Source organism: Nuphar pumila, chromosome 4 (genome assembly GCF_984573655.1).
Source record: "Nuphar pumila chromosome 4, dmNupPumi1.hap1.1, whole genome shotgun sequence".
NCBI classification, from domain to species: Eukaryota; Viridiplantae; Streptophyta; class Magnoliopsida; order Nymphaeales; family Nymphaeaceae; genus Nuphar; species Nuphar pumila.
The window spans coordinates 56,268,164-56,274,563 of record NC_143252.1 but is presented as its reverse complement, the minus strand read 5'-3'; the positions used below and the strand labels follow the sequence as shown (position 1 = coordinate 56,274,563).

Genomic DNA, 6,400 nt, shown 5'->3' with positions numbered 1-6,400 from the left:
TTATGATGTGAACTATCCTGAATGAATGAATGTCTTTTTATGAAAACATTTTTTCAGGCAAATATGCAATTTTAAAATTAAACTAAGGTAAGGTTACCACATATTCCGACTATGGCCGTAAATATGCTTGTAATTTACTTAGTTAATTCTAAAATATTTTGTAAAAATTGAAGATATGCAGTGAATTTTGGAAGATAGCCTAAGAGTGTAGGCTCAGTGTGACTAGTAGAAAGATGCTGAATCTGGGTCTCATCCATATTCCGACTAGGGCCGTAAATATGGACTCCACCGAGTTCATCAACTCCCTAAGAGTTGGTTCACATGCCATTCGTGTTCATACACAATGATTTTCTAAATAAAATGCATGAATCACATAATCAGGATATTATAGAAATTCAAACTATATGATATGCATCTTAATCTAAGAAGAAAAGTAAATCTCTTATTCCAAAGTTACATTACTACATCACTAAATAAAATGAAAGAAAGAAAATTACAGATTCCAGCTCCCTCCTTTGAATGTCCCTACCAAGCTTGAAATGAGGTTAGCTCAAATATGTGGGTTTTTCCAAGGTTTACAATAATATCCTGAGATTATTGGATTGAGTTGGATACAAACCCGATTTTCATACTTCCTTGATATTTGAAATGATGAAAATGCAGGAAAATTAGGTAATAAATAGTTTGAAATTCGGAATTGTGGTCAAAATGACTAAAATACCATTAATATTGAGGTTATACCTTTAAAATCAAGGTTTTTGAAGAAGTTTTGACAAATTTTGGGGATTTTAAAATGCAAATGGAATCAAACGATGATGAAATGCATGATGACATTCTACTAAATACGATGGGACTGTAAAAATCATAATTAGCATTTGAAATTTGGCTAAAATAATGAATTTTGCTTGTTTTTCGCTCGAATCAGGGTCTCGCGGGAACCCTGATTTGATGATATGGTTAAACCGATCATCAAATGGTTCTCAAATCATGCCAAATTCGTCAAAGAGCATCCCTCTACCTTTAGGAACAACATAGAATGATAAAATACATGGAATGACATGGCCTAAATGCAAAATTTCAAATAAAACTCTAAAATAAGCAAATTCCACCTGCGGGTGTGAGCCAAACATAGCATTTAATGCAATAATGCAGAAGTTCACCATAGAAATGTATGATATTTTGCAAGCTGCTAAAGGATATGAAAATGAACATATTTGGATTTTACAGCCTCAGGATTGACGTACGGTGAGTTCGGTAGCAGAGATTTAGTTCTGACAGGACTAAAAACAATAGGATCTGCTGTGAAAATGAATAAAAAATGATAATTTACCACCAAAACTTTCGAAAATTAAATGGAGAACTACTGACATGCGTATGAACAACTTTAATTTATATGGATTTGGCTTTTGACTAACTGGCTGAGAAATAAAAACACGACATTACACGCATAAACCAGAAGAGCAGATATAAATACCAAAACAAGAGACTGACATAAAAAATATGAAACTGGCATGCATACTATTCTAAAAATTGCAAAATTTTAGAATCCAATATAGGACATTTGGAACATAAATTTCACTTTTTACAGATCTTAATTTGGTGCTATATTTAGAGAGAACCAATCGACTTAAGTCGATCACGAATTTCAAAGACTCAAATTAGGCTCTGACATGTGTCCCAAACTATTAGATTTTTTTCAGACATAAAAAAATAATAAAAATCTGATAAAATCAGGATAAATAATAGACTCAATCCCGAGTTCAAGGCATTTTTTGAATTGAGAATCGGATCTTCCATGAGGGAGATATATATTTTACACGTTGAAACTCAATGTTCCAAATGTTTCCCGGGTCATAAAACCCGACTTGGCATTTCGAATTTTGAATGAAACATATCAACTCAAACAATTCCGATTTTTTTTGAAGATTATTATAGATATCTGTACACACATAATTTGATTTTTTTGGCATTTTTAGAGAAAAATAAGAACATAAAATAATGTGTGAACTGACTGCTAAAAGCAGAGAATTATTGAAATGAAACAAAATTGAAATAAACACTAAATACTACCTAATTAACTTCTAAAATAAGCTAAATTGATGAAATAAAATATGAATTAAATCTAATTAATGCATGAATACAAAAAAATCATCAGGGAAGCATGATCATACTTAATATATATTGTTTTATGGGAATGGTTTGATCCATCATTCGGACGAACCCTTTCTTTAAAACGAAAAATCTGTGGGATTCAATATGTAAATTGAAACAAGAACAATATTTCCATAGAATCAACTCGAATGGGAGCTCACCTTGTGTTCTTTTGCTGTTTTGGAACTTCAGAAATGGGCAGCTATGAATGGCTTCTCTCGCTTTTCGAACCAAGCTTCAGAATGCATGTGGAAATCGACCTCTGCTCCTAGGTCGAGTTTGGAATGGCATGAGCCAGGTAAAAAATTCAAGGTATTGCCCCAGATGGTCCCAAAGGGAGCATGAACTTAGAGGAGGAAAAGAAAAAAATGGAATTTCGGGTTGAGATTCAGATCCAAAAAGAGCTCCCCTCTAGCTAGGCGTGGGCTAGGGTATTTATAAACTTTTTTGAGAGTTTTGAAATTCAAACAGAATGAATCTGAACCCTCCATGTGGTGCCATCTCAGAGGATGCTACTTTGAATTTTTTTGAAATAAATAAAATGCAAATTTTGTAAATATGACACCTCAGCAGAATTTGAAAAATTTCGAAATAAGGTTGGCTTGATTTTCTCTGCAGGAGCTTCCCATGTGGCGCCACCTATGTGTGGGCCCACATTGAGATTTGCCTTTTCTGGAGGAAGTAGAGATGGACATGTGGCATCAACTTAGGGTGGTTCTACACTGCCATGTGTCAGAGGGAAGGAGCATAGGAAACATATGGCGCCACCTCAGAGGTTTTTGAATTTTGGTTTCTGCTTTTTTTTTCCTAAAATCAAGCTGCAAAGCTATTTTTGAGGAGAGCCCTTTTCAGAAATGGCGCCACCTCAAGGGGGACGATTTTGCCTTTTTTGGATAGTTTGAAATTCAAACCTTTGTTGGCTCTGGAGGAATGGAGGATGGCCATGTGGCACCACCTTAGAGTGGCCCCACATTGACAAGTGTCAGTTGCAGGAGGAGTCATATCAAATGGCGCCACCTCAGAGCTTATTTGAAATTCAAATTTGTTTGGTTCTGGAGGAATGGGGGATGGCCATGTGGCACCATCTCAGAGTGGCCTCATAGTGCCATGTGGCAAGTGAGAGAGAAACAAAGGGAATGGACATGTGACATGTGGCATGAAAAAAAGAAGATGACTGAAGACACGTGGCGTCTCCTTAAAGAGGTCCCACACTGACACATGTCAAAAAGTAAAAAGGAGGAAAATGTAGGGAGGACAAGTGGCAACTAGGGAGGACAAGTGACAACTAATGGAGGTGCAGGGAGGAAGACACGTGGCGTCACATGAGGGTGACCTCACACTGACACATGGCAGAGAAATAAAAGCACCAAGAAAAGATAGGCCATGTGGCATCATCTCAGAGTGACTTCACACTACCAAATGACGCAAAACTAAAAGGGAAGGCAAATGACATGTGGCAGAAGGTGGAAGGAGAGAGAAGTGGGACATGTGGCGTCACCTCAAGGCGACCCCACATTGACAAATGACATAGAATAAATGAAGAGAGATGAAGCACCAAATGGCACCACCTCAGGGACAAGGCTCCTATATTTTTGGGTTTTTCGAAATTCAAGATTTACAAAATGAAGGCCTATGTGGTGCCACCTCAGGGTGGACCCCACATCACTTCTTTATTGAAATAAAAGCAAGAAAGTAAAACCTCTTTTTGGAATTTTCATAAAAACCTAGACTAACTGGCAAATAAGAAATACTTGGCCTAATTGCAAAATTTTTGAAAAGAGGTGGCCCTATGGGATGATTTTGTAAAAGAATGATTTTTGAAATTGTTGATAAAAGGGTAAAATCTGGGATAAAGTTGCTAAATTTAAAGCTTCATCCCCTTCTTCAGACAGAGCCAGTCCAATTGAGAAAATTTGGAAATTGATATTAAAACTATCCAGATCGTTTTCCTGAGAAAACTTTTCACAATCTAAGGTCCTGGGGTTTAAATGAGAGAAACTGGCAATTTTGAAGACCGAGGGTTTTGAAATCAATTTTGAAAAGAGTTGAAATTCAAATTTGGATTGAAAATTTTAAAATCGAGAGTTCTGGACCTCGAAATGACATGCTGTGTAGTGAAATGATATGAAATGCTCATGCAATGATATGCAAAGACATGTCTTATGAAATGCAATCTTGAACTAGGAATTGGAGATTTCAGTCTCCTGTCAGGAGTAAAACTTTGAAAATCTGAGCTAAAACAGAGAAATTTTGAGAGTTGCAGATGAAATTTGGACTTTTGCATGTTTCAGGCTCAGAAAATGACTATTTTGCCCTCCAATGATCTCAGGGAATGATTTGCGATATTTGGTGGAAATGTCAGGAAGGTGAGTAAAAATTTGGGGTGTTTACAAATGCCTATCAAATTATCTCTCACCAAAATAATGGCCCTGGAAACAAAAGTTTTGGGCTATGAAAATTGTGCATTTCATTGAGGCATTTTATTGTGATTTATTCAAAAAACTCGAGAAAATGCAAGATTTTAAATAGAGATATATTTTTACAGAAAAAATGACCGTACTGTACAGGAAGACAAAATTTGACTATTTTCTAAACATACAACCCGGAGCGAGAGAGTGAGTAATGATAAATGAGATAATGACAACCTTATTGTTGGAAGTTTAAACTCACTTGCGAATCCCATCGAAAGTCTGCAAAACTTGGAATACTGTTACGAAGTACATAATCATGCTAAAATTGAGATACTCTTAAGAATCTTACCCATTTTTAATGTCACATGATACGTATATATAAACTCAAAATCGCTCCTATTCTCTATCTATCATAATTTTTTAATAATTTTGTAATCATTTGTTCCTGTTTGCTTACGTTTATAATATTTTCCCCAAAAAGATCGAATTTGTCGCATATCCTTTGCCCCAAAAAAACTGGTAAGCAAGAGATTTGTAACCATGGTAAACAACCTTCACTAGGTTCGCTGAGACACAAAGTCATGCAACACCAGGCATTTAACGAAGAAAAAGCTCTAAAAAGCTCTCTCTCTCTCTCAAAACCTTTTCGATTGCTCTCACCTAATAAAGCGAGATCCCTCAGTCACAAGACAGCAACAAGCCAACCAAATGAAATATCTCTCTCGGACCAATAGCTTACTGGAACAAGTTTTTTTCACGGAGAGGACCTGCACAGTTAAACATGAACACAAACTGCGTGGCTGTAGCCACTACTATAATTTGTGCATAATGGTGACCCCCGACACAACCTGAGAGCAATGAGACCCATCTCCAAAAGGAGATGCAGAATGCAGCGAATCTTATGTTCACCGTCAAATCAGGATTAATATCCACAAACCATTTTCAAAATGGACAACAAGGATAGGGTGTCCCAAAGTAGGTCAAAGGCAGAAGAGTTGTTCATTGCGTACTTAAGTCACAGTTGATTTCTCCGCAAATAAATCATTTCCCTTTCACATAATATGGAATCCAATAGTGAAGCAGAATCTCATAAACTTGCTACCCATGTAACTACTATGCTATTACAGAAAGAAGAGAAAAGCAACGACATTTTTCAAAAAAAAAATCAAGTGCACATTGTGACCACCTGTTGTTGAACATGGAGGATGGGGTCGCTAACAAGAAGCCAGATTAGTTAAGCTGGTTTCTCATAAGTATTATCTTCTCTAAACTCATTGATTCGTCTGTGAATCATCTCAGACACATTAGGCTGCACAAACAAGTGTGTGTCATCTAAGATTTGCAGAATAAACTTTTGGAAAGGTGGCATCAAATTGTTCATGCTCACAATAAACTGCAGCATGGGTATGTCACTGCAAAATTGCCGAACGGACTTGAGATGCGGCTATTTATGTATGTGGGAGGAAAAGAACATTATACACAAAGCCAGAAAATAAGAAATTTTGATTACAGGATAAAGTTGACAAAACTTACCAAGAAATAAACAATCCTTTGGTAGCGTTCACCATCTTGGATTGTGTATCTGAATAGAGAGAATCTGAATGTCATCTGAAAGCCTAATCAACCAGACATGCCAGAAAAGACTTAAAAGTTATAAGAAATTCAAATTCTAGGGTGCATGCACATGCATTAATTTTTTTTCAATGTCCTGTATATCTATCTTTGCATCCAAATATTATGTGAAATCTAGATACACACCCAAAGCAGAAAGACCAACAAAAAAGCAAACAGTCAACAAGCATGAAAAATAGTATCATTCTAATCTATGAGATGTCATC

General features: G+C 36.2%; 1 pseudogene; it reads right to left on the bottom strand.

Moving 5' to 3' along the window:
- Window positions 1–5,796: 5,796 nt before the first annotated feature.
- Window positions 5,797–6,130, bottom strand: LOC149840230 (general transcription and DNA repair factor IIH subunit TFB5 pseudogene; annotated as a pseudogene).
- Window positions 6,131–6,400: the final 270 nt, after the last annotated feature.